Here is a 15,519-nt window from a genome sequence, read left to right on the forward strand (position 1 = left end):
TGTGGAGCTCTGCTGTACCTCGAGTATTAATGCAATTACTATTGTTCTTCTATTCAATTCCGCTTGTTCTTTGTCCAAGATATCACTTGTTCTTCAACTTGATGAAGGTGATGATCCGTGACACTCATCATCATTCTCACTCATGAACAAAGTGACTGACAACCACTCTTGTTCTACAAGCAATCAAAGCTCTAGTGAATATCTCTTGGATTCCTGATAACACGATGCATGGTTGATCGCTTGACAACCGAGTGCTCGCCTGACAAACGAGCCAGCCATTCCGTGAGATCAGAGTCTTCGTGGTATAGGCAAGAACTGATGGCGGCATTCAAGAGAATCCGGAAGGTCTAACCTTGTCTATGGTATTCTGAGTAGGATTCAATGATTGAATGACTGTGACGTGCTTCAAACTCCTAGCAGGCGGGGCGTTAGTGACAAACGCAAAAGGATCGATGGATTTTATTCCGGCCTGACCGAGAACCGACAGCTGATTAGCCATATGCTGTGACAGAGCATGGGAACATTTTCACTGAGAGGATGGGAGGTAGCCACTGACAACGGTGAAACCCTACATGAGCTTGCCATGGAAAGGAGTAAGAAGGATTGGATGAAGACTGTAGGAAAGCAGAGAGACGGAAGGGAAGGCATCTTCATACGCTTATCTGAAGTTCTTACCAATGATATACATAAGTACCTCTATCTTTATCTTTATGCTTTATTCGTTTATCACTATACCCATTTGAGTCTGCCTGACTGAGATTTACAAGGTGACCATAGCTTGCTTCATACCAACAATCTCCGTGGGATCGACCCTTACTCGCGTAAGGTTTATTACTTGGACGACCCAGTGCACTTGCTGGTTAGTTGTGCGAAGTTGTGTTTATGCCATGGTATTGAGCACCAAGTTTTTGGATTCATTACCGGGGATTATTTGAGCTGTGAAAAGTATTGATCACAATTTCGTGCACCAAGTTTTTGGCGCCGTTGCCGGGGATTGTTCTTGTGTATGGACAACTGACGGTTCATCTTGTTGCTTAGATTAGGTATTTTTTTTTTTTTTAGAGTTCTTAAAAATGAATTCTAGTGTTTCATGATGATCTGTTGAAATCTGGCTGGCTGTAAAGCCATGTCTAATCTTATTGGACCGAGGTTTCAACTGACCATCACAATAGCTTGTTGATCTCTATCAATCTTTCTATTGGAGCAATGATCTGCTAAGGCTTGGCTGGCCATTGGCCATGTCTAGTGTTTTGGACCGAAGCTTTCTTTGAAAGCTTGGCTGGCTGTGAAGCCATGTCTAGTTCCTGGACCGGAGTCTTAGACTAGCATTGCAATGATTCCTGGAAATTCAATTTGAGAATTCTGAAACCTTTATTTTTCTTTTTATATAATTTTCGAAAAAAAAAACACAAAAAAAAAACACAAAATCATAAAAACCAAAAATATTTGATGTTTCTTGCTTGAGTCTAGTGTCTCATCTTAAGTTTGGTGTCAATTGCATACATTCATTCATGTGTCTTAAGGATCTTCAAGTAATTCTTGATGATTTCTTACTCTGATCTTTGAATTCTTTTGACTTGAGTGTTTATGTGTCTCATATAGTGTCAGTAGTATACAAACTGCTAAGTTTGGTGTCTTGCATGCATTGTTATTTGATTCTTGTTGCATTTTGATTATTAAAAATCCAAAAATATTTTTAATTTGTGTCTTTTCAAGTCAATAATACAAAGAATTGAAGATTCAGAACATACTGCAGAGGAATTATACAGAAAAAGCTGGGCGTTCAAAACGCCCAGTGAAGAAGGACAGACTGGCGTTTAAACGCCAGCCAGGGTACCTGGTTGGGCGTTTAACGCCCAAAAAGGTAGCATTTTGGGCGTTAAACGCTAGAATGGATACCATTCTGGGCGTTTAACGCCAGGATGGCACAAGAGGGAAGATTTTGTTTTCAAATCAAATCTTTTTTTAAAATGTTTTTCAAATCATATCTTCTCAATCACATTTTTTTTTAAAACCAATCATATCTTCTTAACCACATCTTTTTCAAAATAAGTTTTCAATCAAATCTTTTTAATTTCTAATTTCAAAATCTTTTTCAAAAATCACTTGATTTCTTTTCCACTTTGAATTTTCGAAAATTATCAATCAATTTTTCAAAATGTTTTTGACATCTTTTTAATTAATTTTCGAAAATTCTCTTCCCTTCCTCCCACATCCTTCTATTTATGGAGTACTACTCCTTCTTAATGCACAATTCGAACTCTATCTAATCAAGTTCGAATTCTTCTACCTCCTTCTTCTATTTTTCTTTACCTCTGACACCTCAAGGAATCTCTATAACTGTGACATAGAGGATTCTACATTTTCTTGTTCTCTTCTCTTTCATATGAGCAGGAGCAGAGACAAAGGCATTCTTGTTGAAGCTGACCCTGAACCTGAAAGGACCTTGAAGCGAAAGCTAAGAGAAGCTAAGGCACAACTCTCTGTAGAGGACCTAACCGAATTCTTCAAAGAAGAAGAACCCATGGCAGCCGAAAACAACAACAATGCCAACAATGCAAGGAAGGTGCTGGGTGACTTTACTGCACCTACTCCCGATTTCTATGGGAGAAGCATCTCTATCCCTGCCATTGGAGCAAACAACTTTGAGCTTAAGCCTCAATTAGTTTCTCTAATGCAATAGAATTGCAAGTTCCATGGACTTCCATTGGAAGATCCTCATCAGTTTTTAGCTGAGTTCTTGCAAATCTGTGACACAGTCAAGACTAATGGGGTTGACCCTGAGGTCTACAGACTTATGCTATTCCCTTTTGCTGTAAGAGACAGAGCTAGAATATGGTTGGACTCTCAACCTAAAGAAAGCCTGGACTCTTGGGAGAAGCTAGTCAATGCCTTCTTGGCAAAGTTCTTTCCACCTCAAAAATTGAGTAAGCTTAGAGTGGAAGTCCAAACCTTCAGACAGAAGGATGGAGAATCCCTCTATGAAGCTTGGGAAAGATACAAACAATTGATCAGAAAATGTCCTTCTGACATGCTTTCTGAATGGACCATCATAGGTATTTTCTATAATGGTCTCTCTGAACTATCCAAGATGTCTTTGGATAGCTCTGCTGGAGGATCTCTTCATCTGAAGAAGACGCCTACAGAAGCTCAAGAGCTCATTGAAATGGTTGCAAATAACCAATTCATGTACACTTCTGAAAGGAATCCTGTGAACAATGGGACAAGTCAGAAGAAAGGAGTTCTTGAGATTGATGCTCTGAATGCCATACTGGCTCAGAACAAGATATTGACTCAACAAGTCAATTTGATTTCTCAAAGTCTGTCTGGAATGCAAAATGCACCAAGCAGTACTAAGGATGCTTCATCTGAAGAAGAAGCTTATGATCCTGAGAACCCTTCAATGGAAGAGGTGAATTACCTAGGAGAACCCTATGGAAACACCTATAATTCTTCATGGAGAAATCACCCAAATTTCTCATGGAAGAATCAAGAGAGACCTCAACAAGGTTTCAACAATAATGGTGGAAGAAACAGGTTTAGCAATGGCAAGCCTTTTCCATCATCTTCTCAGCAACAGACAGAGAATTCTAAGCAGAACCCCTCTGACTTAGCAACCCTGGTCTCTGATCTAATCAAAACCACTCAAAGTTTCATGACTGAAACAAGGTCCTCCATTAGGAATTTGGAGGCACAAGTGGGACAGCTGAGCAAGAAAATTACTGAACTCCCTCCAAGTACTCTTCCAAGCAATACAGAAGAAAATCCAAAAGGAGAGTGCAAGGCCATAACCATGGCCGAATATGGAGAGGAAGGGGAGGAAGTGAACGCCACTGAGGAAGACCTCAATGGGCGTGCACTGACCTCCACTGAGTTCCCCAATGAGGAACCATGGGAATCTGAGGCTCAAAATGAGACCATAGAGATTCCATTGGACTTACTTCTGCCCTTCATGAGCTCTGACGAGTATTCTTCCTCTGAAGAGGATGAGTATGTCACTGAAGAGCAAGTTGCTAAATACCTTGGAGCAATCATGAAACTAAATGACAAGTTATTTGGAAATGAGACTTGGGAGGATGAACCCCCTTTGCTCACCAAAGAACTGGATGACTTGTCTAGGCAGAAATTACCTCAAAAGAGACAAGATCCTGGGAAGTTTTCCATACCTTGTACCATAGGCACCATGACCTTCAAGAAGGCTCTGTGTGACTTAGGGGCAAGTGTAAACCTCATGCCTCTCTCTGTAATGGAGAAGCTAGGGATCTTTGAGGTACAAGCTGCAAGAATCTCACTAGAGATGGCAGACAATTCAAAGAAACAAGCTTATGGACTTGTAGAGGATGTTCTGGTAAAGATTGAAGACCATTACATCCCTACTGATTTCATAGTCCTAGAGACTGGAAAGTGCATGGATGAAAACATCATCCTTGGCAGACCCTTCCTAGCCACAGCAAAGGCTGTGATTGATGTTGATGGAGGTGAACTGATCATTCAAGTGAATGAAGAATCCTTTGTGTTTAAGGCTCAAGGATATCCCTCTATCATCATGGAGAGGAAGCATGAAGAGCTTCTCTCAAATCAGAGACAAACAGAGCCCCCACAGTCAAACTCTAAGTTTGGTGTTGGGAGGCCACAACCAAACTCTAAGTTTGGTGTTGAACCCCCGCATTCAAACTCTAAGTTTGGTGTTGGGAGGTTCCAACATTGCTCTGAGTATCTGTGAGGCTCCATGAGAGCCCTCTGTCAAGCTACTGACATTAAAGAAGCGCTTGTTGGGAGGCAACCCAATGATTATATTTTATCTATTTTCCTTTGTTATTTTATGTTTTTTGTAGGTTGATGATCATAAGAAGTCACAAAATCAATTGAAAAAGCAAAAACAGAATGAAAAACAGGAAGAAAAACAGCACACCCTGGAGGAAGAATTCACTGGCGTTTAAACGCCAGTGAGGCTAGCAGTTGGGCGTTTAACGCCCAGTCTGGCACCATTCTGGGCGTTTAACGCCAGAAAGGGGCACCAGACTGGCGTTAAACGCCAGAAAAGGGCAAGAACCTGGCGTTAAACGCCAGGAATGGGCACCAGCCCGGCGTTTAACGCCAGAAATGGCTCAAAACGTGATTTTGAATGCCATTTAGTGCAGGGATGACTTTTCCTTGACACCACAGGATCTGTGGACCCCACAGGATCCCCACCAACCCCACCATTCTCTCTCTCTTCTTCACCCATTCACCAATCACCTCAACACCTCTCTCCCAAAAACCCCCCACCTATCAAATCCCACTATCATCTTCACTCCTTCATTTTCACACACCCTAAACACTACTTCTTCCCCTTTTGGCCGAACCACAAAGCCATCTCCCTCTCCTCCATTTCTTCTTCTTCTACTCTCTTCTTTCTTCTTTTGCTCGAGGACGAGCAAACCTTTTAAGTTTGGTGTGGTAAAAGCGTTGCTTTTTCGTTTTCCATAACCATTTATGGCATCCAAGGCCGGAGAAACCTCTAGAAAGAGGAAAGGGAAGGCAAAAGCTTCCACCTCCGAGTCATGGGAGATGGATAGATTCATCTCAAGGGTGCATCAAGACCACTTCTATGAAGTTGTGGCCTTGAAGAAGGTGATCCCCGAGGTCCCCTTTTCACTCAAAAAGGGTGAATATCCGGAGATCCGCCATGAGATCCGAAGAAGAGGTTGGGAAGTGCTTACCAACCCCATTCAACAAGTCGGAATCTTGATGGTTCAAGAGTTCTATGCCAATGCATGGATCACCAAGAACCATGATCAAAGTGTGAACCCGGATCCAAAGAATTATCTTACAATGGTTCGGGGGAAATACTTGGGTTTTAGTCCGGAAAATGTAAGGTTAGCATTCAACTTGCCCATGATGCAAGGAGATGAACATCCTTACACTAGAAGGGTCAACTTTGATCAAAGGTTGGACCAAGTCCTCACAGTCATATGTGAAGAGGGCGCACAATGGAAGAGAGATTCAAGAGGGAAGCCGGTTCAATTGAGAAGGCATGACCTCAAACCCGTGGCTAGAGGATGGTTGGAGTTTATCCAACGCTCAATCATTCCCACTAGCAACCGGTCCGAAGTTACTCTAGACCGGGCCATCATGATTCATAGCATCATGATTGGAGAAAAAGTGGAAGTTCATGAGGTTATAGCCCAAGAACTCTATAAAGTGGAGGACAAGTCTTCCACCTTGGCAAGACTAGCCTTTCCTCATCTCATTTGTCACCTCTGTTATTCAGTTGGAGTTGACATAGAAGGAGACACCCCCATTGATGAGGACAAGCCCATCACCAAGAAAAGGGTGGAGCATCAAGAACACTCCATTCTCCTCCATGAAATTAGAGAAGATCAAAGAATCATGAGAGAGGAGCAACAAAGACAAGGAAGAGACATTGAGGAGCTCAAGCACTCCATAAGACCTTCAAGAGGAAGAAAAGCCGCCATCACTAAGGTGGACCCGTTCTTTAATCTCCTTGTTCTTTATTTTCTTGTTTTTCGAAATTTTCATGCTTATGTTATCCATGTTTGTGTCTTATGATCATTAGTGTCTTAGTGTCTATGCCTTAAAGTTATGAATGTCCTATGAATCCATCACCTTTCTTAAACAAACAATGTTCTTAATTGAAAAGGAGAAGAATTGCATGAATTTTGAATTTTATAACAGTTTAATTATTTTGATGTGGTGGCAACACTTTTGTCTTCTGAATGTATGCTTGAACAGTGCATATGTCTTTTGAATTTGTGGTTCATGAATGTTAAAATTGTTGGCTCTTGAAAGAATGATGAAAAAGGAGACATGTTACTGAGGATCTGAAAAATCATAAAAATGATTCTTGAAGCAAGAAAAAGCAGTGAATACAAAAAAAAGAGAGAAGCAAAGAAAAAAAAAACGAAAAAGGGGAGAAAAAGAAAAAGAAAGAAAAAGAAAGAAATAAAGTTGTGATCCAAGGCAAAAAGAGTGTGCTTAAGAACCCTGGACACCTCTAATTGGGGACTTTAGCAAAGCTGAGTCACAATCTGAAAAGGTTCACCCAATTATGTGTCTGTGGCATGTATGTATCCGGTGGTAATACTGGAAGACAGAGTGCTTTGGGCCACAGCCAAGACTCAATAAGTAGCTGTGTTCAAGAATCATCATACTTAACTAGGAGAATCAATAACACTATCTGGATTCTGAGTTCCTAAAGAAGCCAATCATTCTGAATTCCAAAGGATAGAGTGAGATGCCAAAACTATTCAGAGGCAAAAAGCTAAAAGCCCCGCTCATCTAATTAATACTGATCTTCATAGATGTTTTTGGAGTTCATTGCATATTCTCTTCTTTTTATCTTATTTGATCTTCAGTTGCTTGGGGACAAGCAACAATTTAAGTTTGGTGTTGTGATGAGCGGATAATTTGTACGCTTTTTGGCATTGTTTTTAGTATGTTTTTAGTATGATCTAGTTAGTTTTTAGTATATTTTTATTAGTTTTTAGTTAAAATTCACTTTTCTGGACTTTACTATGAGTTTGTGTGTTTTTCTGTGATTTCAGGTATTTTCTGGCTGAAATTGAGGGATCTGAGCAAAAATCTGATCCAGAGACTCAAAAGGACTGCAGATGCTGTTGGATTCTGACCTCCCTGCACTCGAAGTGGATTTTCTAGAGCTACAGAAGCCCAATTGGCGCGCTCTCAACGGCGTTGGAAAGTCGACATCCTGGGCTTTCCAGCAATATATGATAGTCTATACTTTGCCCAAGATTTGATGGCCCAAACCGGCGTTCAAAGTCACCTCAAGAAATTCCAGCGTTAAACGCCGGAACTGGCACCAAAATGGGAGTTAAACGCCCAAACTGGCACCAAAGCTGGCGTTTAACTCCAAGAGGAGTCTCTACACGAAAAATGCTTCATTGCTCAGCCCAAGCACACACCAAGTGGGCCCGGAAGTGGATTTTTATGTCATTTACTCATCTCTGTACACCCTAGGCTACTAGTTTTCTATAAGTAGGACCTTTTACTATTGTATTTTCATCTGGGGATCTTAGATCATCTTTAGGTCTTTGAATCTCTTGATCACTGGGAGGCTGGCCTCACGGCCATGCCTAGACCTTGTTCTTATGTATTTTCAACGGTGGAGTTTCTACACACCATAGATTAAGGTGTGGAGCTCTGCTGTACCTCGAGTATTAATGCAATTACTATTGTTCTTCTATTCAATTCCGCTTGTTCTTTGTCCAAGATATCACTTGTTCTTCAACTTGATGAAGGTGATGATCCGTGACACTCATCATCATTCTCACTCATGAACAAAGTGACTGACAACCACTCTTGTTCTACAAGCAATCAAAGCTCTAGTGAATATCTCTTGGATTCCTGATAACACGATGCATGGTTGATCGCCTGACAACCGAGTGCTCGCCTAACAAACGAGCCAGCCATTCCGTGAGATCAGAGTCTTCGTGGTATAGGCAAGAACTGATGGCGGCATTCAAGAGAATCCGGAAGGTCTAACCTTGTCTGTGGTATTCTGAGTAGGATTCAATGATTGAATGACTGTGACGTGCTTCAAACTCCTAGCAGGCGGGGCGTTAGAGACAGACGCAAAAGGATCGATGGATTTTATTCCGGCCTGACCGAGAACCGACAGCTGATTAGCCATATGCTGTGACAGAGCATGGGAACATTTTCACTGAGAGGATGGGAGGTAGCCACTGACAACGGTGAAACCCTACATGAGCTTGCCATGGAAAGGAGTAAGAAGGATTGGATGAAGACTGTAGGAAAGCAGAGAGACGGAAGGGAAGGCATCTTCATACGCTTATCTGAAGTTCTTACCAATGATATACATAAGTACCTCTATCTTTATCTTTATGATTTATTCGTTTATCACTATACCCATTTGAGTCTGCCTGACTGAGATTTACAAGGTAACCATAGCTTGCTTCATACCAACAATCTCCGTGGGATCGACCCTTACTCGCGTAAGGTTTATTACTTGGACGACCTAGTGCACTTGCTGGTTAGTTGTGCGAAGTTGTGTTTATGCCATGGTATTGAGCACCAAGTTTTTGGATTCATTACCGGGGATTATTTGAGCTGTGAAAAGTATTGATCACAATTTCGTGCACCAGCAACATTTTCTTCTTCTTGATTCCAAGGCACAGATTTGTGCTCTGCCCTTGTAGTGGGCAGGGCAGAGTTGCCTTTTATGCCTTGTTCCCTTATGTTGCCCTCCTAGAGGGCAGTGTGCCCTTGTGGAGGGCAATGCTTGCCTCCCCCCATTGCATGCGGCACACTTTTCCTTCCTTTGACCACGCTTCCTTCTCCTTGGGTCACGCTTTCTTAGGCCACGCTTTTCTCTTTTATTCTTTTCTTCACCTAAAATAAACCAAAACAACCACTCCAAGTATCACTAAATTCATAAGGCTTATAAATCAATTAAAATTCAATTAAAATTAGCTTAAACCTCATGAGTTAACATTAATTTCATGGTGGTTGCTTGATTTAAAGAAGTTATGCATTTTCACTCCAAATCACTTACTTAGGATGCAAGAAAGTGTATAAAGACTAATAAAACAAGTGAAATTAGCTTGAAAAATGGGTATATGATGACTTGTCATCACAACACCAAACTTAAATCTTGCTTGTCCCCAAGCAAGCATCAAAACTAAGAGCAATTGAAATGAATAAGAAAAGACACTTATCCTTATTAGGCATATAGCAGAACTTGATCTATGGGGTCTTTATGCAGACAATGATAACTCAAGTTATTGTTTGCTGTTACATAATACACATTTTTCATCAAAGGTTTGCTAAACTTGCTGTTATAAGACTTACTCTTTAATCACTCCCTTGATAACTTTTCTTTCTTATGATGCTTAACAAGCTTATTCTTTTGGAGGTTTGGTGTCAAATGTTGCAGTAGTAGCCTTTGGCTTTATTTGTTTCTTTCTTTTACTCAACATCTTTCCACCACAGACACATGGCTCACTATTTCTTCCTAGGATCATTGATGCCCAGCATCTCTTTGGATAACTAAATGTTCTGTATCTAAGTTGCTCTTTATTGTGGACTTTCAATTGGCCATCCCAAATCAGTTGATCTAAGTGGCCGGGTTTTAAAATACCCCTTAGAATTTACTCATCCAAGCAAATCTTAGTACAAGAACATCACAGGCATATGTCCTAGGGTCCAAGCTATTGGTGTCCAACCTTTATTCTTTGTTTTTCTTGCCACTTTGGCTTTTTCTTCTTCCTTTTCTTTCTGTTTTTGTTCTCAAGGGCTTTTTTATTTATTGGTAAGGGTCTTTGTAACAGCAAGCTAACTCACATTTGAATGAGAATGATATTATGCAACAATTATTTCATGAGTTATGCATTTAATCAAACACATATACCACCACTAACTTCTATTCTTGCTTATGCAACATTGGATATTTCATTTTCCAATTCAAACAAGTCTCTTTTATTTAGGCATGTGGGAAACAAAACCAAGTCTCAAGCTAGGTGATGGATACAAGCATTATGCAGATTATACATAATCAAACAATTTCACTTGCAACTAAATAAACACTTTAGCAAGATATATAATGGTTCCCATGTTCAAAATAATACACAGCAGCAAGGATTAAGTTCAGATACAACCTTTGAAGTTGCAGCCCTTTGATTCTTCCTTCTGTTGTGTTTTCTTTGAGTTAAGATGCACAATATCTTCAATTGTTGACTCATGTCCTGCATATTTCTCAAAGTTGCTTGCTTCTCAAGCCCTTAATTGCATGGTTAGTATGCATAAATTGAGTGTGGCTTTTGAATTTATTTAGGTGTTGGAGACACCAAACTTAATTGCTTGCCACTGCCTCAGATACAACAAGTTAACCATATGTGAAACCTTGTATCCTTGCTAAAGGTTATGGAATTAAAGCTAGAAAGCAGTTAATTAGTTGGATAATTTGTTTGATTGCTTGGAGCTAGCACTATGCAAGAGGTGAGAATGTGTTTTTAAATGAGATTTTTGGTGGAACACCAAACTTAGAATCTTTCATTCTCCCTTAAATTGTTTTGGTGTGCAACACCAAACTTAGCTCCTTGCAATGCATACCAATTATTCAACATTTTTATTGAAAAAGCTATGAAAAGAAAATTACCTCAGGTTGGGTTGCCTCCCAACAAGCGCTCTTTTATTGTCACTAGCTTGACATCTGACTCCCTTTAGGGTGGTTGATGTTGGTGATGTCTCAACTTGTCACCTCTCACTGTAAGCTTTCTCTGTGTGCCTTGATGCTCAATTTCAATGTGCTCAAGAGAGAGTACTTGATTGACAGTGTAATAATCTTTTGTTCCCAGCTGTTGATACACTAGTTGCACCTTGTCACCTTTGGCAAATCCTTCTGCTGGGATTTTCTTATTCTTCCACCCTTTGTAAGCCCTTTTCTTGTTTTTCTTCTTTTTCTTCCTTGTTGATATGCTTCCTTTGACATTGACTTGAGTTATGATACCTTCCTTTTTGTTTATTATCCCAGCTTCTTTTTGAATTCCTTTTTCTTCTTGTGGATGCTTGTTTTCCTGTTCTACTGCCTTGTTGGTTATTTGCTTTGGAAGGAAGTCACCACTTGTCTTGCTTGTTTCTTCATTCCTTTGTAATTCTGGGAAGACTTTCAAGGTGATGCTCTCCTCATGCATTCTGAGAGTTAGCTCTCCTTGCTCTATATCCACAATGGCTCTAGCAGTGGCCAAAAATGGTCGACCAAGTATTATGGAGTCATTTCCATTTTCTGAAGAATCCAAGATCACAAAATCTGCCGGATAGATGAATTTGTCAACCTTAACTAAAAGGTTCTCAATCAGCCCTTTAGGATATACTACTGATTTATCCACCAACTCCAAGGATATTTGTATTGGTTTCACCTCCTCTATGCCAAGCTTTTTCACTAAAGAAGAGGGGATTAGATTTATGCTTGCTCCTAAGTCACACATCCCCTTGTTGATGAATAGGTTTCCAATAGTGAAGGGTTGGAAGAAACCTCCAGGATCTTCAAGCTTGGGAGGGAGTCCCTTTCTGATGAGTGCACTGCATTCTTCACTAAGCATTACAGTCTCCCTCTCATTCCAACTTCTCTTCTTGTTGATGAGCTCCTTTAGAAACTTGGCATACAGAGGCATTTGCTCTAATGCCTCAGCCAAAGGTATGTTGATTTCCAGCTTCTTGAAAGTCTCAAGAAATTTGTGGAAGTGCTGATCCTTTGTTTCTTTGTGGAATCTTTGTGGATAAGGTATTGGGGGTGTCAAGTTTTTCTCCCCTTGAAGTTGTCTTGGAATCGGTTCTTCCATGGTCTGCTTTCCCTTTTTCAGACTTTGTGGTTGGTTGTTTTCTTCTGTGAGTTCTCCTGGGACATTCTTGGTTGTCATGTCCTTGTTGATGGATTCATCATTCTTTGTTGGCTCATTGTCATTCTCCATAAGTTTCTTGGTTGCTCCTTGGTTACCATCCACTAACATCTTTCCACTTCTTAGTTGCACGACCTTGCATTCTTCCTTTGGGTTAGGAATGGTGTCACTTGGTAGTGAGCTTGATGGTTTTTCAACAGAAATTTGTTTGGAGAGTTGACCAATCTGCCTCTCTAGGTTCTTCATGGAAGCTTCTTGGTTCTTTGTTGTCAATTCTTGGTTCTTCATCATTTTCTCCATGAGCAGCTCTAGATTAGTGATCCTCTGAGAGTCTTGTGAGATTGGTTGGTTTTGGGATGTTGATGGATGATGGTAAGTGCTTTGGTTAGTTGGGTGGTTATTGGGTAAGTGATGGTTAGAGTTGGGGTAATTATTTTGTGGTTTTCTGTATGTATTTTGGTTAGTGTTTGGCTGGGGGTTGTGGTTTGTGTTTTTCCAATTGTTCTGACTTGAGTTCCTTTGCCATGGTTGTTGGTTTTGATTGTGGTTGTCTCCCCATCTGAGGTTGGGATGGTTCTTCCAAGATGGATTGTAAGTATCACCATAGACTTCATTTGTTCCAGGATTTTGGTTGTGCATGTATTGGACTTGCTCTTGCTGTTGCTCCTCTTGAGTTTCTTCACTTTGCACCCATGTGGTTGATAGTTGATTTGTGGTGCTCACTGCTGCCACTTGCAGGCCATCAATTCTTTTGGCCATTTGCTCAAACTGTTGTTGAATCTGCTGCTGCATCATCTTGTTCTGAGCTAGAATTGAATCCACTCCTTCTAACTCCATTACTCCTCTTCTCTGTGATGGTTGGCGTTGTCTTTGATGAGCAAAGAAATATTGGTTGTTGGCCACCATATCAATGAGGTTTTGAGCTTCCTCTGTGGTTTTCATGAGTTGTAATGAGCCTCCAGCTGAGTGATCAAGTGCTTCTTGAGCCTTTAGAGTAAGTCCTTCATAGAAGTTTTGCAACTTATCCCATTCAGTAAACATCTCTGGTGGACATTTTCTCAATAGAGCTTTATATCTTTCCCATGCTTCATATAAATTCTCAGCCTCCATTTGAGTGAATGTCTGCACCTCAGTCTTCAATCTTATGATTCTTTGAGGGGGGTAAAATTTGGCAAGGAACTTGCTCACTAAATCATCCCAAGTGTTGATGCTTTCCTTTGGGAACGTTTCTAGCCATTGAGTGGCTTTGTCTCTGAGAGAAAATGGGAAGAGCAACAACTTATAACTGTCAGGAGGCACACCATTGGTTTTAACAGTGTCACAAATCCTCAAGAAAGTGGATAAGTGTTGATTTGGGTCCTCCAATGGTCCTCCTCCAAAAGAACAGTTGTTTTGAACCAAGGTGATGAGTTGTGGCTTTAATTCAAAGTTGTTTGCATTGACATTGGGGGGAAGAATGCTACTCCCACAGTGTCTAGCATTTGCAAATGTATAGGAAGCCAGTACTCTTCTTTGTTGTTGATTATTATTGGCTCCTCCTTCTGGTTGATTGGGATTTGATGGATCTCCTTCCATTTCTTGGAACTCCTCCTCAGATTCTTCCTCTCCAATAACGTTCTTTCCTCTTTCAGCTCTTCTTATTCTTCGAAGAGTTCTTTGGTCAATTTCAGAGAGGATAGGGGAAGATCTTCCTGTACCTGACATACAAACACACAACAATAAACACACAGATCCAGAAAATCAATAAAACTTCAATCTATTGCTAGAATGAGGTTTTAGTTAGTTTAAGCAAAAATTCAAACAGTTAGTCTGTTAGAGAAATAAAAAAGAAAAAGTGCTTAATCTAGACCTCCACTTCACTTAATCATTGTCAACCTATTTCAATCCCCGGCAACGGCGCCAAAAACTTGATGTGCGGAAAATGATCCAACACAAAACTCACTGGCAAGTATACCGGGTCGCATCAAGTAATAATAACTCACATGAGTGAGGTCGATCCCACAGGGATTGAAGGATTGAGCAATTTTAGTTTAGTGGTTGATTTAGTCAAGCGAATCAAGTTTTGGTTGAGTGGGTTGTATTTAACAGAAGCTAAATTGCTTGGAATGTAAAGGGAGAGGGGAAATTGCATTAAATTAAAGAGCAGGAAAATAAACTTGCTGAATCTTAAATAGCAAGAAATTAAACGATTGAAACTTAAAGTGCAAGAAAAGTAAATTGCAGTAACTTAAATGGCAAGAAATGTAAATTGCTCAAATGTAAAAGGGATTTGAGGACTGGGATTGCAGAATCTAAACAAAGAGAAATTGAAGTGCCACAATTAATAGAACAGAAATTGATTTGGAAGCAATGAGGATTCAAACAGAAATTGAAATTAAAGTGCAGCAAGGTTCACAGAAGAACCAAAAGTAAATTGGGATCTCAGGGCTCAAGAGACTAGGTAGCAGAGCCTAGATCTCAATTACCTTCCTAGATCCAAGTGCTCAAAGCAATTAACAAGAAATAGAAGAAGAAGCAGTAAAGGACAGTGAAATTAAATTCAATTGTGCAGAAAGATGTTTAAAGAGATTTTGAATGGAGATTGAGACAGAATTTCCTCAATTCTTCACACCCAAAACTCAAAACAAGGAAATTAAAAAGGCCCAAGCAAGAACGAGGAAGAAGATAGATCAGTTCTCCTCCCTAATTCTCTGAAATCTCGGTCAAGTTTCTCAAGGAAAGTGCAAAAGCTCAAAGCTCAAAGAAAGTGCAAAATTCAAAAGCAAAGCTAAAAAGTCTCCTAATTACATCAAACTAGCTCCTATTTATACACTTTCTATTCTTGGATTTTGGGATTTGGATGGGCTTTTGATTTGGTGAAGAAATGAATTAAATGGGAATTTTAATTGAATTTTTGGCCCAAAATAATAGCTTCCAGGAGGCTGCCCTGCCCTTGTGGAGGGCAGGGCAGAAAATGGTGCTTGGTGCGGCTTGGTGTGGTCTTGGTGCGCAGAACGCTGCCCTGCCCTCGCGGAGGGCAGGGCAGAAAAAATTGGTGCGCCAGAAATTGTGCTGTGGTGCGCGCTGGTGCTGCCAGATTCATTCCTTGGTGCGCCAGAATCATGCCACACAAAATGCTGCCCTGCCCTCGCGGAGGGCAGGG

At 40.5% G+C, this 15,519-nt stretch overlaps 1 non-coding gene across 1 annotated transcript; it reads right to left on the reverse strand.

Annotated features, from left to right (window-relative positions):
- Positions 1 to 2,929: 2,929 nt before the first annotated feature.
- LOC130959585 (small nucleolar RNA R71) lies at positions 2,930 to 3,037 on the reverse strand. Its single transcript, XR_009078657.1, has one exon. It is a non-coding gene; the product is annotated as a small nucleolar RNA R71 (small nucleolar RNA).
- Positions 3,038 to 15,519: the final 12,482 nt, after the last annotated feature.

The sequence above is a fragment of the Arachis stenosperma genome, chromosome 10 (genome assembly GCF_014773155.1).
Source record: "Arachis stenosperma cultivar V10309 chromosome 10, arast.V10309.gnm1.PFL2, whole genome shotgun sequence".
Lineage (NCBI taxonomy): Eukaryota > Viridiplantae > Streptophyta > Magnoliopsida > Fabales > Fabaceae > Arachis > Arachis stenosperma.